The following is a 21,939-nucleotide window of genomic DNA, read 5'->3' as shown; positions in this document are numbered from 1 at the left end:
GGAACTCCCTCCCCTAGTCAAGGGAAGCTGTGAGGGACTGTGCCGTGAGGGATTGTGCCATGAGGAACGGTGCATTCCAGTCCAGATACTACACTTTTTCCATGGTCTTTGCAACCTGCAGACCAGAAGATTCCCTAAAGTGCCTACGCCACCAGGGCCTAAGTTCCAAGCACAAAACTGGGCAGCTATTCGGGCAGACAACAAGCTAGCTGCAGGAGCTTCTTTTCATACCCCAGTGGCACCTGGAACACCAGCAAGACAAAATGATTCAATCCCCTGGAAAGGGGGCTGAAGCCAGGGAGCCAAGTGGTCTAGCTCAGTGGATCCCATCCCCATGGAGCCCAGCAAGCTAAGATCCACTGGCTTGAAATTCTCACTGCCAGCACAGCAGTCTGAAGTTGACCTGGGACACTCCAGTTTGTTGTGGAGAAGGGTGTCAGCCATTACTGAGGCTGGAGTAGGCAGTTTTTCCTTCACAGCATTAACAAAGATGCCGGGAAGTTCAAACTGGGCAGAGACCACCACAGCTTGGCAAAGATGCTGTAGCCAGACTGCCTTTCTAGATTCTTCCTCTCTGGGCAGGGCATCTCTGAAAGAAAGGCAGCAGTCCCAGTCACGGGCTTATAGATCAAACTCCCATCTCCCTGGGACACAGCACCTGGTGGAAGGGGTGGCTATGGGGGCAACCTCAGCAGAATTAAACGTTCCTGCCTGCTGGCTCTGAAGAGAGCAGCGGATCTCCCAGCACAGCACTTGAGCTCTGCTAAGGGACTGACTACCTCCTCAAGTGAGTCCCTGACCCCCATGCCTCCTGCCTGGGAGATACCACCCAGCAGGGGTTGATAGACACCTCATACAGGAGAGCTCCAGCTGGCTCTCCTGTGTCCCTGATGGGTGTCCCTCAGGGATGAAGCTTCCAGAGGAAGGTTCCAGACAGGAATCTTTGCTGTTCCGCAGCCTCTGCTGGTGATACCCAGGCAAACAGGGTCTGGAGTGGACCTCCAGCAAACTCCAACAGACCAGCAGCAATGGGGCCTGTTAGAAGGAAAACTAACAAACAGAAAGGAATAGCATCAACATCCACAAAAAGAACGACCACACAAAAACTCCTTCTGAAGGTCACAACATCAAAGACAAAAGGTAGATAAATCCACAAAGATGAGGAAAAACCATTGCAAAAAGGCTGAAAATTCCAAAAATCAGAATGCCTCTTCTCCTCCAAATGATCACAACTCCTGGCCAGCAAGGGAACAAAATGGAACAGAGAATGAGTTTGACAAATTGACAGAAGTAGGCTTCAGAAGATGGGTAATAACAAACTCCTTCGAACTAAAGGAGCATCTTCTAACCCAATGCAAGGAAGTTAAGAACCTTGAAAAAAGGTTAGAGGAATTGCTAACTAGAATAATCGGTTTAGAGAAGAACATAAATGACCTGATGGAGCTCAAAAACACAGCATGAGAACTTCCTGAAGCATATACAAGTATCAATAGCCAAGTCGATCAAGCAGAAGAGGATATCAGTAATTGAACATCAACTTAATGAAATAAAGCATGAAGACAAGATTGAAAAAGAATGAAAAGGAATGAACAAACCCTCCAAGAAATATGAGACTATGTGAAAAGACCAAACCTATGTTTGATTGGTGTACCTGAACGTGATGGGGAGAATGGAACTAAGTTGGAAAACACTCTTCAGGATATTATCCAGGAGAAATTCTCCAACCTAGCAAGACAGGCCAACATTCAAATTCAGGAAATACAGAGAACACCATAAAGATGCTCCTCGAGAAGAGCAACCCCAAGACACATAATCGTCAGATTCAACCAAGGTTGAAATAAAGGAAAAAATGTTAAGGGCATCCAGAGAGAAAGGTCAGGTTACTCATAAAAGGAAGCCCATCAGAGTAACAGTGGATCTCTCTGTAGAAACCCTACAAGCGAGAAGAGTGTGGGGACCAATATTGAACACTCTTAAATAAAAGAATTTTCAACCCAGAATTTCATATCCAGCCAAATTAAGCTTCATAAACAAAGGAGAAATAAAATCCTTTACAGACAAGCAAAGTCTCAGAGACTTTGTCACCACCAGGCCTACCTTACAAGAGCTCCTGAAGGAAGCACTAAATATGGAAAGGAAAAACTGGTACCTACCACTGCAAAAACACACCAAATTGTAAAGACCATCGACACTATGAAGAAACTGCATTAACTAACGGGCAAAATAACCAGCTAGCATTATAATGACAGGACCAAATTCACAAATAACAAGGTTAACCTTAAATGTAAACAGGTTAAATGCCACAGTTAAAAGACACAGACTTGCAAATTAGATAAAGAGTCAAGACCCATCAGTGCACTGTATTCAGGAGACCTATCTCACAGACAAAGTCACACATAGGCTCAAAATAAAGCAATGGAGGAATATTTGCCAAGCAAATGGAGAGCAAAGTAATAATAATAATAATAATAATAATAATAATAATAATAAAATAAAATAAGCAGTGGTTGCAATCCTAGTGTCTGATAAAACAGACTTTAAACCAACAAAGATCAAAAGAGACAAAAAAGGGCATTACATAATTGTAAAGGGATCGATGCAACAAGAAGAGCTAACTATCCTAAATATATATGTACCCAATTCAGGAGTACCCAGATTCATAAAGCAAGTTCTTAGAGACCTATAAAGAGACGTAGACTCTCACACGATAATAGTGGGAGACTTTCACACTCCACTGTCAATATTAGATAGATCAATGAGACAGAAAATTAACAAGGATATTCAGGACTTGAACTCAGCTCTGGACTAAGCGGACCTAATAGATATCTACAGAACTCTCCACTCCAAATCAATAGAATACACATTCTTTTCAACCCCACATCACACTTATTCTAAAATTGACCACATAATTGGAAGCAAAACACTCCTCGGCAAATGCAAAGTAATGGAAATCATAACAAACAGTCTCTCACACCACAGTGCAACCAAATTAGAACTCAGGATTAAGAAACTCACTCAAAACAGCACAACTACATGGAAACTGAACAACCCGCTCCTGAATGACTATTGGGTAAATAACAAAATTAAGGCAGAAATAAGTAAGTTCTTTGAAACCAATGAGAACAAAGACATAACGTACCAGAATCTCTGGGACACAGCGAAAGTAGTGTTTAGAGGGAAATTTATAGCACTAAATGCCAACAAGAGAAAGCAGGAAAGATTTAAACTCGACACCTTAACATCACAATTAAAAGAACTAGAGAAGCAAGAGCAAACAAATTCAAAAGCTACCAGAAGACAAGAAATAACTAAGATCAGAGCAGAACTGAAGGAGGCAGAGACATGAAAAACCCTTCAAAAAAAAAAAATCAATGAATCTAGGAGCTGTTTTTTTTTTTTTGAAAAGATCAACAAAATAGATAAACTGCTAGCCAGACTAACAAAGAAGAGAAGTATAAAGAAACAAATAGACACAAGAAAAGATGATAAAGGGAATATCACCACTGATCCCACAGAAATACAAACTACCACTACAGAGAATACTATAAACAACTCTATGCAAATAACCTAGAAAATCTAGAAGAAATGGATAGATTCCTGGACACATATACCCTCCCAAGTCTAAACCAGGAAGAAGTCAAATCCCTGAGTAGACCAATAACAAGTTCTGAAATTGAGGCAGTAATTAATAGCCTACCAACCAAAAAAAGTCCAGGACCAGATGGATTCACAGCTGAATTCTAGCAGAGGTACAAAGAGGAGCTGGTACCATTCCTTCTGAAACTATTCCACACCGTAGAAAAAGAGGGAATCCTCCCTAACTCATTTTATGAGGCCAGCATCATCCTGAGACACAACACAAAAAAGAAAACTTCAGGTCAATATCTCTGATGAACGTCGATGCGAAAATCTTCAATAAAATACTGGCAAACAAAACCCAGCAGCACATCAAAAAGCTTATCCACCACGATGTAGTCTGCTTCATCCCTGGGATGTAAGGCTGGTTCAACATACACAAATCAATAAACATAATACATCACATAAACAGAACCAATGAAAAAAACCACGATTATCTCAATAGATGCAGAAAAAGCCTTTGACAAAATTTAACACCGCTTCATGCCAAAAACTCTCAAAAAATTAGGTATTGATGGAACGTACCTCAAAATAATAAGAGCTATTTATGACAAACAGTCAATATCATACTGAATGTGCAAAAACTGGAAGCATTCCCTTTGAAAACTGTCACAAGATAAGGATGCCCTCCCTCACCACTCCTATTCAACATAGTATTGGAAGTTCTGGCCAGGGCAATCAGGCAAGGGAAAGAAATAAAGGGTATTCAAATAGGAACAGAGGAAGTCAAATAGTCTCTGTTTGCAGATGTCATGACTGTATATTTAGAAAACCCCACCGTTTCAGCCCCAAGTCTCCTTAAGCTGATGAGCAACTTCAGCAAAGTCTCAGGATACAAAATCAACGTACAAAAATCACAAGCATTCCTATACACCAAGAATAGACAAACAGAGAGCCAAACCATGAGGGAATTCCCATTCACAATTGCTACTAAGAAAATAAAATACCCAGGAATACAACTGACAAGGGATGTGAAGGGCCCTTTTAAGGAGAACTACAAACCACTGCTCAAGGAAATGAGAGGACACAAATGAGTGGAAAAACATTCCATGCTCATGGATACGAAGAATCAATATTGTGAAAATGGCCAGACTGCCCAAAGTATTTATAGATTCAATGCTATCCCTATGAAGCTACCATTAACTTTATTCACATAGTTAGAAACAACTACTTTAAATTTCATATGGAACCAAAAAAGAGCTCACATAGCCAAGACAATCCTAAGAACAAAGAAAAAAGCTGAAGGCATCATGCTACCTGACTTCAAACTATACTATAAGGCTATGGTAACCAAAACAGCATGGTATCGGTACCAAAACAGATCTGTAGACCAGTGGAACAGAACAGAGGCCTTGGAAATAACACCACACATCTACAACCATCTGATCTTTGACAAAAATGACACAAACAAGCAATGGGGAAAAGATTCCCTATTTAATAAATGGTGTTAGGAAAACTGGCTAGCCATATGCAGAAAACTGAAACTGGACCCCTTCTTTACACCTTATACAAAAATTAACTGAAGATGGATAAAAGACTTAAACATAAGACCTAAATCCATAAAAATTCCAGAAGAAAACCTAGGCAATACCATTCAGGACATAGGCATGAGCAAAGACTTCAGGACTAAAATAGCAAAAGCAATGGCAACAAAAGCCACAAGTGACAAATGGGAACTAATTAAACTAAAGAGCTTCTGCACAGCAATAGAAACTATCATCAGAGTGAACAGACAACCTACAGAATGGGAGAACATTTTTGCAATCTATCCATCTGATAAAGAGCTAATATCCAGAATCTACAAAAACTTAAACAAATTTACAAGAAAAAAACCATCCCATCAAAAAATAGGTGAAGCATATGCACAGACACTTCTCAAAAGAATATATTTATGCGGCCAACAAACATATGAAAAAAGGCTCATCATCACTGGTCATTGGAGAAATGCACATCAAAACCACAATGAGATACTATCTCACGCCAGTTAGAATGGTGATCATTAAAAAGTCAGGAAACAACAGATGCTGGAGAGGATGTGGAGAAATAGGAACGCTTTTACACTGTTGGTGGGAGTGTAAATTAGTTCACCCATTGTGGAAGACAGTGTGGCAATTCCTCAAGGATCTAGAACCAGATATACCATTTGACCAGCAATCCCATTACTGGGTATATACCCAAAGGATTATAAATCATTCTACCAGAAAGATACATGCATACGTATGTTTACTGCAGCATTGTTCACAATAGCAAAGACCTGGATCCAACCCAAATGCCCATCAATGACAGAGTGGATAAAGAAAATGTGGCACATATACACCACGGAATACTATGCATCCATAAAAAAGGATGAGTTTATGTCCTTTGCAGGGACATGGATGATGCTGAAAACCATAATTCTCAGGAAACTAACACAAGAACAGAAAACCAAACAATGCATGCCCTCACTCATAAGTGGAAGTTGAGCAATGAGAACACATGGACACAGGGAGGGGAACATCACACACTGGGGCCTGTTGGGGGGTGGAAGACTAGGGGAGGGATAGCATTAGGAGAAATACCTAATGTAGATGACGGGTTGATGGGTACAGCAAAGCACCATGGCACGTGTATACCTGTGTAACAAACCTGCATGTTCTGCACATGTATCCCAGAATTTAAAGTATCTATAAAAAACCCCACAAATGCAATGAACTCTTTAGCCTGTTCCCTGTCATCTCATTCACACTTATAACTTTTATTTTCTTCCTTCTCTATTCATACCAACGATGCATCTGTCAACATCCTTTTTTGTCATTACAAATGTTTATGTCACACGTCCTGTACTTTTAAGCCCTAGCTCATGCTGACAACCCTAGTTGAAATATTCTTCCTCCTTTCTATGAATCTTCAAATCCTACCCATCTTTCAAGGTTCAGTTTAATGGATCTCTCCTTCTCAATCCCTCAATGTCTTACTGGATCTGATGATTAGATAGAATCACATCATCTCCTAAATTTCTCTATTACTTAGATCAATAGCTTCTTTGCAATCCTCATCCCTTTCTTCTTGAAGTATTATATGACAGCACGAATGGGGATGGTATTGATTCAATGTGTTACTCATTCTTGGTAATACTTAGATCTTAGATCTTACTATTGTCTTAGAGACTAATGTGGAGAATGCAGTAGCAAGAGAAAGATTTTTTTCTTTGGTATGAGTCAAAAATACCACAATGTCTGCCACATCCATGGCTCTCCTCTCTTCACATTACTGTCTTTTTTAAAAAGGACAAGTGGCCGGATGCAGTGGCTCAAGCCTATAATCCCAGCACTTCGGCAGGTGGAGGTGGGTGGATTGCCTGAGGTGAGGAGTTTGAGACCAGCCTGGCCAACATGGTGAAACCCTGTCATTTCTAAAAATACAAAAATTAGCCAAGCATGATTGTGGGTGCCTGTGATCCCAGCTACTCGGGAGGCTGAGGCAGGAGAATTGCTTGAACCTGAGAGGCAGGGATTGCAGTGAGCTGAGATTACACCACTGCATTCCAGCCTGGGTGACAAAGCGAGACTCCGTCTCAAAAAAAAAAAAAAAAAAAAAAAAAAAAAGTGGTGGGGGGACAGGTTTAGTTAGATCTTCCCATCGTAGTGAGAAAAACGATAATGCATCTCTCTATTAGCATGTTTATTTAGTGTTTACTTATCTTCCCATCTGTTCTCTTCTCAAATCTTTTTTTTTAATGGGATAGGTTCATTTTATCAGACCTAATAATTACTAGTTTTCTCTTCCCTTTGGGTTTTGACCCTTTCTATATCTCTCCCCTTTACAAACGCTTGGGAATTACATATAGTATCTGGCTCTCTTGACCCATCCCTGTAACAATCGCTCGCCTTCTTTAAAGTTTTTGTTTAAACATTCTTTCTTATTAAGTCATTTTATGACATAATTAAATAGCTAAATAATCTTACAAACAGCAAACTGAATAAAAATCTTACCTCATATGACACCAAGTCTTTATGTTTTTAAAAATATTTTGCCCCAATACAATTCTTCTTTACTTCTTATATACTTTTCTTGTTTAATTTGTGTTTGTATGATGCCCTCATAATGAATTCAAACAACTAACCACCAAAGTGAAAGTTTAATCTTAATGAAACAATTTTTTAACAAAAATAATGCAGGGAATTAATTTATAAATCACATTGTTTCTTACCACTTCAGCACACCACATTTTCCCTGCTGGCACGAGTGCAATGCTGTGTTTTATGCTGTTAACATGTAAAGAAACAAACTTTTTATTGAAATAAAAACCCCTACTAAGCTGGTAGAATGAAGTATATTTTAATATAGATATTTTAATTATTCTTAATTATAACCTTGCAGAGATCTTGCATTTGTGCTCTATGGAAAGTTCATATCCACATATTTAAAGAAGCAGTTTGCTTTAGAGTTTAACCATTTTAAAAAATGCCTCTAACACTAGAATCTTATGTAACTTGAAAAATATAGTCTCAGACATATTTTATAAAAAATTGCAATAAGTCCTCAGAATAACCCTTGGAAGAATATTTTGGTAAGAATGATTTTCAGAATTTGGAGGCTGGGTTAAAGGGTTCAGGAAGGTTGAAGTATGCACCTTTAGCAAGTAAAAAACTATATATAATTGATCTCAAGATGAAGCCTGAAAATTTTTGTTTCTAATTCTCTGTTGACTATCCTTGAATGGTAATTTTGCTTTCGGTTATTTCCAGGTTGGCATCCCCAATGCATTACATTTATTAATTAATTCAACAAATATTTGTTAAAGTGCCTGTCTACTTTGTGCCAGGCACTGTTCCAGGTGCTAGGGATGTACAAGTGAGCCAAATTGACAAAGCTTACATTCTAGTGAGGAGTAGTTGAGGCCAACAAATCATAAATATAACAAATAGCTAAAATATATAGAAGGCTAGACTGCCATAAATGCCATATAAAAATGAAACAGAACAGAGAAGGGATAGAAATGCAATTTCAAATGAGGCAGTCAGGATAGGAAACACTGAGAAGGTGATATTTGAACAAAGATCCGAAGAAAATGAGGGGTGAGCCTGTCAGGTATCTAAGGTGGTTCATTCTAGGCAGAGGCCAATGCAAACAAGCTGAAATAACTCACTGCATGTCAGCCTCTGCTAATACCAGGAAAGTAATTTAATCGAAGCAAAATTTTACAGATGAACACTCTAATATTTGTGATATTGCTTTTATTACATTTTATTTAACATTCATCCAATAAATATTTACCAAGTACAAACTATATGCTAGGCATTGAAGCAATAATGATTATTAGACACATATTTTGTCCTCATGAAGCTTATAGTTTAATGTAGGTGGGAGAGGCAATAGATACTGCACAGTAACATATGCTATGGTGGGGGTGGTGCAGGGTGCCATAGGGACAGAGAATAGAAGCTCTTCCAGGTTACAGGAGATAGGATTTTAGAGATAAAACTCCTAGAAATTAAAGTCTTTCATTTCGGCTCCCAACAGCATAGTTATCCGAATAGACTGAACATGGAACCAAATAATAAATGCTGTACAACATCCTCACAACATCCTATGTAGTAAGCCCTACTCTTATCAGTTCTCAGGTGAAGGAATGGAAGTACAGAGAGAGTGGCAAGTTGACAATAGTTACAGAGATAGAAAAGTGGCACAGAAAGGAAACAAACTCAGGCAGTCTGGCTTCAGAGTCTGTGCTTTTAACCACTATCTTAAACATACTCTCTGAGCAGCATGCATGTGTGATAATTTGTTAATGAATAAAGTCCTCTAGGTATTTTCTTTTCTTTTCTTTTTTTTTTTTTTTCTGTGGCCCAGGCTGGAGTGCAGTGGCCGGATCTCAGCTCACTGCAATCTCCGCCTCCCGGGTTTACACCATTCTCCTGCCTCAGCCTCCTGAGTAGCTGGGACTACAGGCGCCCGCCACCTCGCCCGGCTAGTTTTTTGTAGTTTTTAGTAGAGACGGGGTTTCACCGTGTTAGCCAGGATGGTCTCGATCTCCTGACCTCATGATCCACCCATCTCAGCCTCCCAAAGTGCTGGGATTACAGGCGTGAGCCACCGCGCCTGGCCTCTAGGTATTTTCTAGCTGCGTATAGGTGAGGCTTGGTTCAGACTATCTGAATAGTTTGCTTCTCAAAAAAGTTCTTATCAGCATGACCTAGAATGTGGAAAGACTATTTTTGTCTAAAAATTAAAATCAAATCATCTTATTCATACTGTGATGTGAACTTCTGACACTGGTATTCACTAACCATTAATAGAAAAAGAATGCACTAGGAGCAGCTCTTTGGAATCCCCCTTCCCTCTGTCTTTTGACATTCTCGGTAAGTGAAGAACCAGCTCCCTGTTAATTTGACTGCTGTCTATTGAGTGCAATGGATTTTGCAAAATGTCCAGAGTCCACAAATAAATTTAAAAATCTGTCCTCCCCTGGAACTTCAGGCTTGTGCTCAGACACTACCTTCACAGTTAGACAACAGTCTGGTTTCTGCTGAGACTGCCAGTAAAGACAACAGGGATGTTCTGGACCAAGTTTCAAGTTACGTGACTTCTAAACTACTAAAAAGTTGTCAGATGACAGCCATTCTAGGTAGAAATGCCACTAGTACACTAGATGAAAAATCTAGATGAGATCGGAACAGAGGCCCAGAGGCCCATGTGGCTGCAGGAGCGGGCTATGGAGCCTTGTAGAACTATGTATTCCCTCTGTCCGCTCCTTGACTAGTTAGACACCTGCAGATTCTAACTGGGATTGCACAAATTCTATCTGGTGAGGAGATAACATTTTTTGACAATAATAAGTAACACAAATTCCAGGTGAAATTCTTAGACATAAACAAAAGAAAGAATAATTGTATATAAATATATGGAAACAGCAGGCTTGGGAATTAGAATCCTATCATTTTTAAGACCATTGATACTTTTCTAATAATATTCTTAGCAGAAAGCCATTGAATAATTTAGCAAAAATTGTATGAATATTTATACAACTTACATGCATATATCTTTACTGTACAACTTGGTTATTTTCAGGTATGATGTACCTAACATTAGATAACATTGAAGCTTCCTGTCTCATAAATCATCCCTAAGGCTGAATCCATCAAAACGGAATATCCTAAGAGCTTTACTGATGGGGAGACATAGAATATTAGAGAAAAGTTAGATTCAGGTATACAATTTAAACGGAAAAGGAAGAAAAATGATTTTATCAACTGAATTTAGGGTAATGGTAGTTATAATGATAAAAGTAGTCAGAATAGGATAAAGGAATTTTGAAATAAATGGTGATCAAAGATTAATGTTAAATTGAAATAGAATGCCAATGCTATTATCTGAGTGTTACTATCTCCTGCAGCAGAAGGAATCATAATTAATTTTCTATTTATAAAGAGAGTCCTACTTATTATGAAAGGAAAATACTGACCAGGCTTATAGAGATGGCGACATAATGCAACAGTTGTGATTACTAATTTTTAGTTTTATCTTAACCTCATGTTCCCTTCAAAGCAGATAAACATTTCCACATTATGTAAATAACATACAGATTTTAAAGTTCAGTAAATAAAAATATATAACAAAATATGTAACGGCTACACCTAAGTACTTACTATTATCCTGGATAGAACTTTTATTGAGACATCAAAAACACACTCTCTCTCTAAAACACTAGATTGCCTCTGAGAGATAAAGAATTCATAAATTTACAATGGTAACCAAATGAAAACACAGAGTAAACTTTTGAGATGAAAATATGGCTCTCCTAACCAAATGCTGAAAAACAAGAGCAATGTAATATGCACTAGATTCATATTGTGGGGAATGTGTTTGTATCTAATCTAATGCTTGCATACATTATTCCTATGCTTTGAGAACAGAATAACAATTGTAATTTTGCTCTGAATCAAAATACAGAATCTGTCATTTGACATGCTGTAGTGTTTGCACTTTCATTATTGTTCATAGAATAATTGTATGCTTCTTTTTACTGTTATTTTGTAGCAGTTTATCTCTTTTAAAATGCTATTCAAATGAGCTTCAGCATGAATCTCAAAGTCAAAATCAGTCACTATGTTTTAGCAGACACTTTCAATACGCCCATACATATACTTATGCATATCTGTTTTGATAAAATGTGATTCTTATATGCATAGTATGTTATTTCACCACAATTTGCATTGTTATAATAGGTTATTGACTGATTTTTCAGTTTCAGGGACTAAGGTAGTATTCAGTAATGAATGAGTGCTACAAGTTTATTGCAAGTGCCCAAGGTTCACTCACCCCAAGCAATTTAGTCAATAACCAATTTTTTTACTTCTATCTCCTTAAAAATTCCAAACCAATAATCCCTGTTTTTTTTAAAATTATTTCAGTATCAGACTAACATTTCCCATAGAAATCAATATGGGTGCGATCCATTAGCCAAAAATCTGCAGCACTGCAATGCAAACATATTAAAAATATTGATCTTGCAGAGCTACTGATGTTTTGATTGACTTTAATGTTCGTAAGCAGCAATAACAGAATTTCAATGACTGAAACAAACTTTTGATTAAAATTATAGATCTTTTGTGGGGAATTTGCTATTTTACTGGTTTAAAGCATATCACATGGCTTACTTGCCTGCCATAAATGAGTGCAGTGGGATATACTTATCCAATTCCTTATTTGTAAATATGTAGTCCATCACAGCTTACACATCTTTAATCTACTTTGAACTGCCCCGACATTTCAATTCAACTTCTCATTATAGCACATGGTGGGGTGACGTTTTCAGATTAAGAGTAGTAGGAATTGGGAGCTTTAATCCTTCTTTTATTATTATGCAACCTGAGGCATTTTATTCTCAGTTTCAATTCCCCAAATGTAAAAATGGAATTAACCTTGGGAATCGATGAACATTCTTATTACATTTTGAGATCAGTGGACAGTAAAGACCATAACTTATACATACAAAAGATTATCTGAACCAAAGATATGTCCCTTAAAGGAAGCACAGAATTTTGCAGCCATTTAGTGATCACCTAGCAATGCTCTCATTTTATATATGAAGAGACTAAGGTCCTAAAAGGTACAGACAACACAAGGAGCTCCTCACTGAGACCTCTCCTGCACTCTATATAAAACATACTACTGGGCCCCATCAGGTACTCTCTCACCACTTAGCCTACTTAATTTTTATTCTAACATCACTATCTAAAACATATACTTTATATGTCGATTTGTCTATCTAGTATCTATTTTCTCTTCTGAAATGTAAGCTCTATGCAACAGGAATTTTGCTCATCCTTTTCATAGCCAAATCCCTAGTATTCAGAAAAGCATCTGACATATAGGGGGCTCAATAAGCATTTCTGAATAAATGAAGGAAAGAAGGAGCCAGACTTACTAATGGAAGGGTCGGGTTGGGTAGGGGTGAAGTAGGCTTGATTCTCTTAACTCTCAATCCAGTGTTGCTATGAAGCTTCCTTCTTAATATGTTCCCTTCACTTTCCTGGGTTCCCAGATGTAAGTATCAAAGGGAATTTGCATCCATATCTATTATACATATTTTTGTTAAAGTTCACAGATATTTTCAAGTTTAAGAGTTTCATTATTTAATTATTAATCCTTTGCCTGGATTTTTTCTCATTCGTTTGCTCTACCTTCCACCACGTTAACACTGTCATAGATTAATAAAAAGATCGATAGTTGAAAGAAAAAATGAAAATTAAAAATGACCCATTTATCAGCTGCTTATTTCATTTCCACTACAATCACTCCCATATAGCCCTTCTGGAAAAGCACCAAGGTATAACTTGCAAATGTGCAGGGACTTCGGCCTCCTCATGAATCTTACCAGCTTTCCCCAAATTACCCTAAACACATATACAATATATTTGTAAGTATACAATACAGCTTGAAGACAAATTCCCTGGTCCTCTTCCAGAGGCTGCTACCACGGCAAACCTTCAGGAACTGCCTCTGGTGCTGCCACTCTCTGGTGGGTGTCGGGGAAGAAGTGTGGTTTGCAACTATCAGATCTGGATTAGAATCTCAACTCTCCCACTTATAAACCACGTGAACCTCTGTTTACTCATCTGTAAAAAAAGATCATAACACCCACTATAAAGATAAGCTGTCAGGAGCAAACAAGATGCACATAAAGTGAATGCTACAAAGTAGGGATGCAAACAGGGTTAATTGCCTTTTTACCTTCACGCATTTGTGAAAAAAATAGCTAACTTAATGCTTTCTCTTCCTTAGTGCACTGAAAAGGTGTTTAGATATTTATGTGAGATCACTAATGGTTTTTGGGAATCAATAAGAGGCAGAATGGAAGGTAAAACTATTTCAGAGAACTGACAGATGTGATCAAGTTGCTAAATGATGTACTGTAGTTACTAGAGAAGGTATCTCTATACAAGTACCAGTGGCCTAAGGGTGGCAAGTGATGCTACATTTTGAGCAGGGATGATGCTATTTCTTTCTTCCACTTGCCCCCACATCTGACTATTCCATCTCTGTAAGCAGTCCGGTGCCCTCAGTACCCTAATATTCTCACACGCCTTAATCCATTCCTGGAAGCCACCTTCAGTTTCATAAACATCTACCCTCAATCTGCTATTAAAAACAGCACCCTATCAGCAGCTCTGTCTGAACACTCACTGAGACTCCTGATGTCTATCTGTCGCTCTGGAGGTGCAAAGCTGGTAAGCTCAGGATGAGATCTCATGGGGCTATTAAAGGTCTAGGGGCAGTAAGCTAGGCTAGTCCTTTCAAAGTGGCATCATACTGCATGATGACTCAAAATGGCTTCAAAGAAGGCAAAGGTTACCTGCTAGGGGATGTGCATCTGAGGGAAGATCAACAAAATATTAAAGAGAATGACAGGTTTTCTTAAAGGTTTATTTTTACTTTTAAAAATTAGGACTGTTAAGTATGAGATGATGGGAAAGGCCAGTACGCCAACAGGAGAAAATGGTTCTTTTTATTATTTCTGCCCAAGTATGTAGTGGACTTGCAATGAACTTATAACTCACACCTGTAATTCTAGTACTGTGAGAGGCTGAGGCGGGAGGATCACTTGACTAGTCTATAAGCATAGGGAGACTCTGTCTCTACAAAACAAAACAAAAATAAATAAAATCAGTTGGGCCTTGTGGCAAGCACCTGTAGTCCCAGCTACTTGGGTGGCTGAGAGGGGAGGATCGCTTGAGCACAGGAGGTCAAGGTTGCAGTGAGCCTTGATCATGCCACTGCACTCCAAACTCGGTGACAGGGCGAGACCCTGTCTCAAACCACCCCCCAAAACAAAGAAACAAACAGAAAACCCCAAACAAGAAAAACTAGTAACCCTGGCATCACTGATTCTCTGCTACTCCCTTAGCACTGCTATTACTCTGGCTCTGCAGTAGAAAGCCTGACTGAAACACATGCCCGATTTAATCACACACCATCCAGTGTGTTAGTGGTACTACAGGGAGTGTGTCCCCTTTGCTCTCCAGGCCACTGCTAGAATCATCAGATCTTCACTTTTTTGGGGACTATTTACCTCTTTGAGAATATGAGAAGAGCTATGATTCTCCTCCACATAAACTAATTGTATGTAATCTACCAATTCAATACAGAATTTCAAAGGGTTCATACAACTCGCTACCCACTCATCCATAAATCCCTTAGGCCTTGGGGGTATTCAAGGGCAATCAATCCTCTTGTGTTGGAAAAGATCAAGATGCCTGCTTTCCTCACAGGACTGTAGGTACACAGTATAAAGACATCTGCTTTGGGTGAAGAGGGGAAGGAGAGGAGAGAAGCAAGTTTTAAAAGGAAAGTATCATTTTCCCTCAAGTTAGAAAGTATTCAGATAAAGAAAAAAGACCATTCAAATGCCAGGACTTGGATGCATGCAACATAAGTTAAATGCATGCAAGTGGGAGATTTGGCTTAATTCCAAGCACAAAATATTTCAGCTCCATGGGGAAAGTTAACCATAGGCCAAAATCTCAAGACATATATGTAATTCATTTAGTATTTTAAAAGGTCCAATATTTTAATGTCTTAAGAAATTCTCAAACTTCCTGAAATTTTAATGGTGCAAACGTTTTAAATATAGAGGGCTAGCAGTTCTTGAGAAATATTTTGGCACAGATTCTAACGGAGATTTGTTGATCTTTTTTCAGGGACACACTGGCAATTTTAAAACATAGTTATTGAGAAGTTGGAAGACACCTCCCTAATTTATAACTATTTTAAGAGGCACATCAGATTAAGGTCTGAAACTTCCTGATATTTTGCTTCTAAATTGTAGGGTAAAGCATTTGTCCTCTTCAACTGAAGACAAAAATTGGAAAAAAATGTGTGTGTATATATACATGTAGAAAGACTTTGTATATGCGTATTCAAAAGCTCAAATCCTGGTTACCAGTCCTCCACATCAATTAAGCAACTATCGGTCAGAGAGCATAGAGTAAATGCCCTTCACTGAAAACTCAATTAAGCTTGCAGAGCAATGATTAGTAATGCCAAAAGAGAAATTTGAACTCAAATAACATTGTATTTGAGATTACTTGCTAAATTTTTAAATGGGGGTTTGGGGATTGGAAGTTCTCAACATATAATGTCCTTTTTCCATAAACTGGCCTTTTAACCTTACATTAAAAATATGGCTAGAAAAACGGATTGATAATTCCTCAAGAAGTTAAACAGAAAATTACCATATGACCCAGCAATTCCACTTATAGGTATAGAACCCACAAAATTAAAAACAGATGTTCAAACAAACCCTTATACATGAATGTTCATAGCAGCATGATTCATAGTAGCCAAAAAGTGAAAACAAGCCAAATGTCTTTCATTTGATGAATGAGTAAACTAAATGTGGTGTATCTATACACTAGAATATTATTTGGCAATAAAAAGTAATGAAGAATTGATACATACTACAATATGGTTCAGTCTTGAGAAGCTTCTGCTACATGAAAGAAGTTAGCCACAAAAAGCCACATACTCTATGATTCAATGTATATGAAATATTCAGAATAGCAAATGCACAGAATCATGGAAGCAAATTAGTGGTTGCCAGGGGCTGAAAGGAGGAGAGAATGGTGAGTGATTGCTTTATGGGTCTAAAGTTTCTTTTTGGAGTGATGAAAATGTTCCAGAATTAAACAGTGGTGATGGCTACAACACTGTGAAAATACTGGAAATTACTGAATTGTGCTCCTTTAAATGGCTATAATGGTGAATTTCATGTTACGTGTATTTCAATAAACACTGTGGCCAGGAGGCCGGGCGCGCTGGCTCACGTCTGTAATCCAGCACTTTGGGCGGCTGAGGCTGGCGGATCACGAGGTCAGGAGATCGAGACCATCCTGGCCAACATGGTGAAATCCCATCTACTAAAATACAAAAAATTAGCCAGGCGTGGTAGCTCATATCTGTAGTCCCAGCTACCTGGGAGGCGGAGGCAGGGGAATTGCTTGAACCTGGGAGGGGGATGTTGCAGTGAGCTGAGATTGTGCCACTGCACTCTAGCCTGGCAGCAGAACGAGATTTCGTAAAAAAAAAAAAAAAAAAAAAAAGTGGCCAGGATTCTTCTTCACTTTATCTATTATGATTCCAGTAAAGAAAGACACTAATGAAACCAATTTCTACTGAAATTAAACACTGGATATGATCATAAGAGCTCTTTTTAAAACTCATAATATATCTACGTGTGTTTGATTAGGTTGTGCCTCATTGAAGTGGGAAATTAATCATCTGGATAGTTATGAATATTCTCATAAGTCCATACAGTGCTTATAATTCTGACAAAACAAGACAAGGAAAAATGGGAAAATAAACTTTCTTTGCCCAGAATTCATTGGGAGGCTGAACAACTTTGTTTTGCTTTAGAAGTGTTGTCAACAAAATTTTACTGAAATGTAAGGATTAAATTGGCAAAAAATAAAGGATTTACTCTTTTGTATTTACTTTTCATGACGTCCAAAAGCAGCCAAGTTTTCTCGTCTACATAATACAATGTAAGATCTACTTGGGGAAGATTGAAAGGAAGATTGGGGAAGTCTGAAATGAAGTAAGTTTACCAAATATTCATAAGGCATCTAATTACGTATTTGTACCATAATCATTATGTTACACTTAATTTTTAATACCACACTCAATTTTTTTATTTTAAAAATGCATTATTTTTTAGCATTTATTCTTTTAAAGCAAGTATTTAAGGGTATAAATGTCTCATTTCTCTGGTTAGTAATCTAGCTATGCTAAAAAGTTTTTGTTATTTTCCTTTTTTTTTGAGATGGAGTCTCACTCTGTCACCCAGGCTGGAGGGCAGTGGTGTGATTTTGGCTCACTGCAACCTCTGCCTCCTGGGTTCGAGAAATTCTCCTGCTTCAGCCTCCCAAATAGCTGGAATTACAGATGCCTGCCTCCACGCCTGGCTAATTTTTGTATTTTTAGTAGAGAAGGGGTTTTGCTATGTTGGCCAGGCTGGTCTTGTACTCCTGACCTCAGGTGATCCACCCGCCTTGGCCTCCCAAAGTGCTGGGATCACAGGCATGAGCCACCACACTCGGCCAGTATTTTCTAAATTTCTTTGTTGATCTTTTAATTATTTGGAAGACTTTTACTTTAATCTCTTCTCTACCCATTTACTCTTTTTCTCAATTTTTATTGTAAAATGTTTAAATGGATAAGAATTTCAGTAGTGCTATGAATGCCCATATGCCTTTCCTATAGATTCAATAATTGTTAACATTTTGCCACATTCGTTTCATCTCTTTCATTCCCTGTACATGTATTTTTTTTCCCTCTGAATCATTTGAGAGCTACAAACAAAAATAATTTAACAACTGCACCTCATGAATTTGAATTTAATGCCAAAGTCACAAGAGTCATATTGGGATACATTTTTAAAATTATAGTCATCCACCTTCATAAAAGTTTTAAAAAGGCACTATAATTATCTTGACTTTTCTGTAAAATTCCTCACTATACTATAAGCTCTAGGAAGGCGACATGTTTTCTATTTCTTTGCTATGATAACAGTCTCATGTCTGACTTTGAGTTATTGTTTCACCTGGAAGGGTCCCCTACATCAGCAGTCCCCAACCTTTTTGGCACCAGGGACCGGTTTTGTGGAAGACAATTTTTCCACACACGAGGAGTGGGGGATGGTTTCAGGATGAAACTGTTCCACCTCAGATCATCATGCGTTAGATTCTCATAAGAAGCTCAACCTAGATCCTTCGCATGTGGAGTTCACAGCAGGATTCGGCTCCTATGAGAATCTAATGCCTCTGCCGATCTGACGGGAGGCGGAGCTCAGGCGGTAATGTGGGCTCACTGCTCACTGCTCACCTCCTGCTGTGTGACCTAGTTCCTAACAGGCCAGGGACCAGTACTGGTCCATGGCCTCTGGGTTGGGGACCCCCGCTCTGCACCTTCCAATTCATCTTCTTTTTTCCAAGTCCTGTCTTCCATAAACACACCATACATATATATACACACATTTATTCCGTTAGCCTTGGAATAGTTAAAGCACTTGCATGTAACCCTGTCTCATCTGGGTACCTATTTTCTGCTCTAATTTGAAATTTAAATTTAAAGGATATAAAGTTTCAGGTATAAGATTTATTAGTTCTGGGGATCTAATGTACACCATGGTGAATGTAGTAAAATACTGTATTATATATTTGAAGTTTGCTAAGAAAGTAGATGGTAAGTGTTCCTACCACCCACCCCCACCCTACCACACACACAAATGGTAACTATGTAATGGAATTAATATGGACTGATTGTGGTAATCATTTCACAAGGTATATACATGTCAATCATCATGTTGTATACCTTGAATTTTTACAATTTTTATTTGTCAATTATGGCCCAATAAAGCTGAGGAGCAATGCATTTTATCTGCATGCTACATTGCCTCAATGACATCATAAGGTCCTCCAGGACAGGGTCTAGAATATTTTTACCCCATGGTTGGTAGATACTAAAATTCTTTCTCAACTTAATTTAAATCTTCATAGTACGACATTGGCTTAAAGAAAACAAATTGCAGAGGGCTGGGCATGGTGGCTCACGCCTGTAATCCCAGCACTTTGGGAGGCTGAGGTGGGTGGATCACGAGGTCAGGAGTTCGAGACCAGCCTGGCCAACATGGTGAAACCCCGTCTCTACTAAAAATACAAAAATTAGCTGGGCATGGAGGTGCGTGCCTGTAATCCTAGCTACTTGGGAAGCTGAGGCAGGAGAATCACTTGAATCCAGGAGGCAGAGGTTGCAGTGAGTCAAGATTGTGCCATTGCACTCCAGCCTGGGTGACAGGGCAAGACTCTGTCTCGAAAATAAATAAATAAATAAATTGCAGATTACATATACTTTTATTGTGTTAACATAAAATAAGATGCTATAAATTCATAGAAATTAAAACCATAGTCTAGTTGACTATTTTTGTTCCATTGAATCTAACCTCATATATGTATACACACACATATATATGTATTTCCAATCCTACAATTTTTCAAGTGATGAAACAGACCCATAGAAGTTAAATGATTGACTTCACAGTATAAAACTTTTAAGAAGCAAAACTAAAGCTATAATTAAATGAGTTAATACATACAAGTGCTTATACCAGGGCCTAGTTAATACAGGAAAGGTTTAAGAAATATTTTTAGCTTCAGAATCAAGGTTGTTGGATGTCTAGTTCAGTGCATTTTCCAATAAAACACATTACCTCAGAACTCTACGGTAACACAGTAAAGATAACCATTTCAGGAGCATATTATACATTCTTTAATGAGCAAGAGTTACACAATAAGAGATCAGCCAGAGGGTGTCATCAGAACAGGCAAACTGGTAGCCTATGGGCCTGATACAAATGGCTGCCATCTTATTTGACCTCTTTAATAGTTTAAAAATTTTTAGTTAGTTGCAACAGTTAAAATTATAGAAATCTGAAATAAATATTCAGACTTTTGACTTCTTTGGGAAAACCGAGAAATCTGACAACACTGGGCTTGCATTCCTCCATGTCACCCATCAGTTGGGGTTTGAATTTCCAACTCCTGCCCTTCTGCTAAAGTCTGATTATGATTAGTGCACAAAATGATGACTGAATCATGTAGTAAGAGCTACATCAGTCAGAAAATACTAAGTGATATTTGCTAATCATATGTAATTGCTAGCCACACACACATAGCTATTTCCTAAATTAGAAAAATTGATTGTTATAATACGGAATAAAAATAAAGGTGACTGTAGTATTTAAAGGGTAACTAGAATTTAACCAGAAAATGTATTTAAAGAGACGAGCCCACTCCCTACAGTTCAGTTACATAAGGTACCAATGTATTTTTCTTTTATGGGAAAATATGGGTTCAATAACTTCGATTCACATGTTAAATAAAAACAAATGACACAACTTTATTTGGAATATTTTTTCCCTTAATTTAAATATAGCCCTTAAGATCTGCAAACATTTTAGTTAGTCTGCTTTTGACCTGAACTAAGCAGCTATAAGAAAAAAAAATAAAAATAAAAATAGGTTACAACACATTAAATATCCTCCCTCTGCCACCTTACACTTTTTGGTGCTAAAACATATGCTCTGCCACCTGCAGATAAAAGTCACACACTGAGAGTGTATATTCTGACAAGAATTACTAGTTTCAAGCATGCCTGGTGATTTTGGACAGTAGCACTTAAGAAACCTTCAATCTGGCAGTTTTACCACCGCACATTTTTGAAAGCATTCCTACAGCCTAAAGTTGTACAAATTTTGGGATCTGACCTTTGGGAGAAAACAAAATAAAATGAAACAAAAAGGATCCTAGGGTAGCATTTTGATCCAACTGGTTCTATTTTTTGAGGGGGGGGGTCACATACATATCTCCCCCCGCCCTATTTCACATCTCAGTGACAAGTTGCTAAGGGTAATTTGAATTTTTTTTAAAAAAAATTTCTGATGAGATAAAACTCTATTGTAATATGAAGAGAACTTCTATTCCTACACACACTGGGAACATGTCAGAGTTAAAAATTATTGTTATTCCATAAAAAAATTATTTTCCTATTTTTATGTTTCCTTTACTCTCAGTTACTTTTCTATTTTATCTTATTTGTTTGCTGTTTCATCTTGTTCCATAAAGGGTTTGGGGATGTACAAAAATGAACCCAGACAGGACTTCCGAAGATGGCAAGTGAAGAAGTTGGCAAATCCTCTTCCCCTGAACAACTAAAAAGGTGGCAAAATTGTCAAGTACAACCATTTCAGCACTCCAGAAATCAACC

The 21,939-nt window shown here is 38.0% G+C and overlaps 1 protein-coding gene across 17 annotated transcripts in view; it reads right to left on the bottom strand.

Annotated features, from left to right (window-relative positions):
• Nucleotides 1-21,939, bottom strand: part of ARB2A (ARB2 cotranscriptional regulator A) — a 481,527-nt gene that overhangs the window by 78,702 nt on the left and 380,886 nt on the right. Inside the window, exon 13 of one of the 17 annotated variants that reach the window (XM_073014601.1) lies at nucleotides 7,233-21,939. This exon is cut by the window's right edge and continues 24,359 nt beyond it. The exons of the other annotated variants lie outside the window; for them this stretch is intronic. The gene's annotated coding sequence lies outside the window, so the exon portion shown is untranslated. Of the gene's footprint in view, nucleotides 1-7,232 lie in introns of those variants that run through there. 17 annotated transcript variants of the gene reach the window in all.

Source organism: Chlorocebus sabaeus, chromosome 4 (genome assembly GCF_047675955.1).
Source record: "Chlorocebus sabaeus isolate Y175 chromosome 4, mChlSab1.0.hap1, whole genome shotgun sequence".
In the NCBI taxonomy this organism is placed as follows: domain Eukaryota; kingdom Metazoa; phylum Chordata; class Mammalia; order Primates; family Cercopithecidae; genus Chlorocebus; species Chlorocebus sabaeus.
Note: the sequence above shows the minus strand (reverse complement) of the source record. Positions and strands in the feature narration are given on the sequence as shown.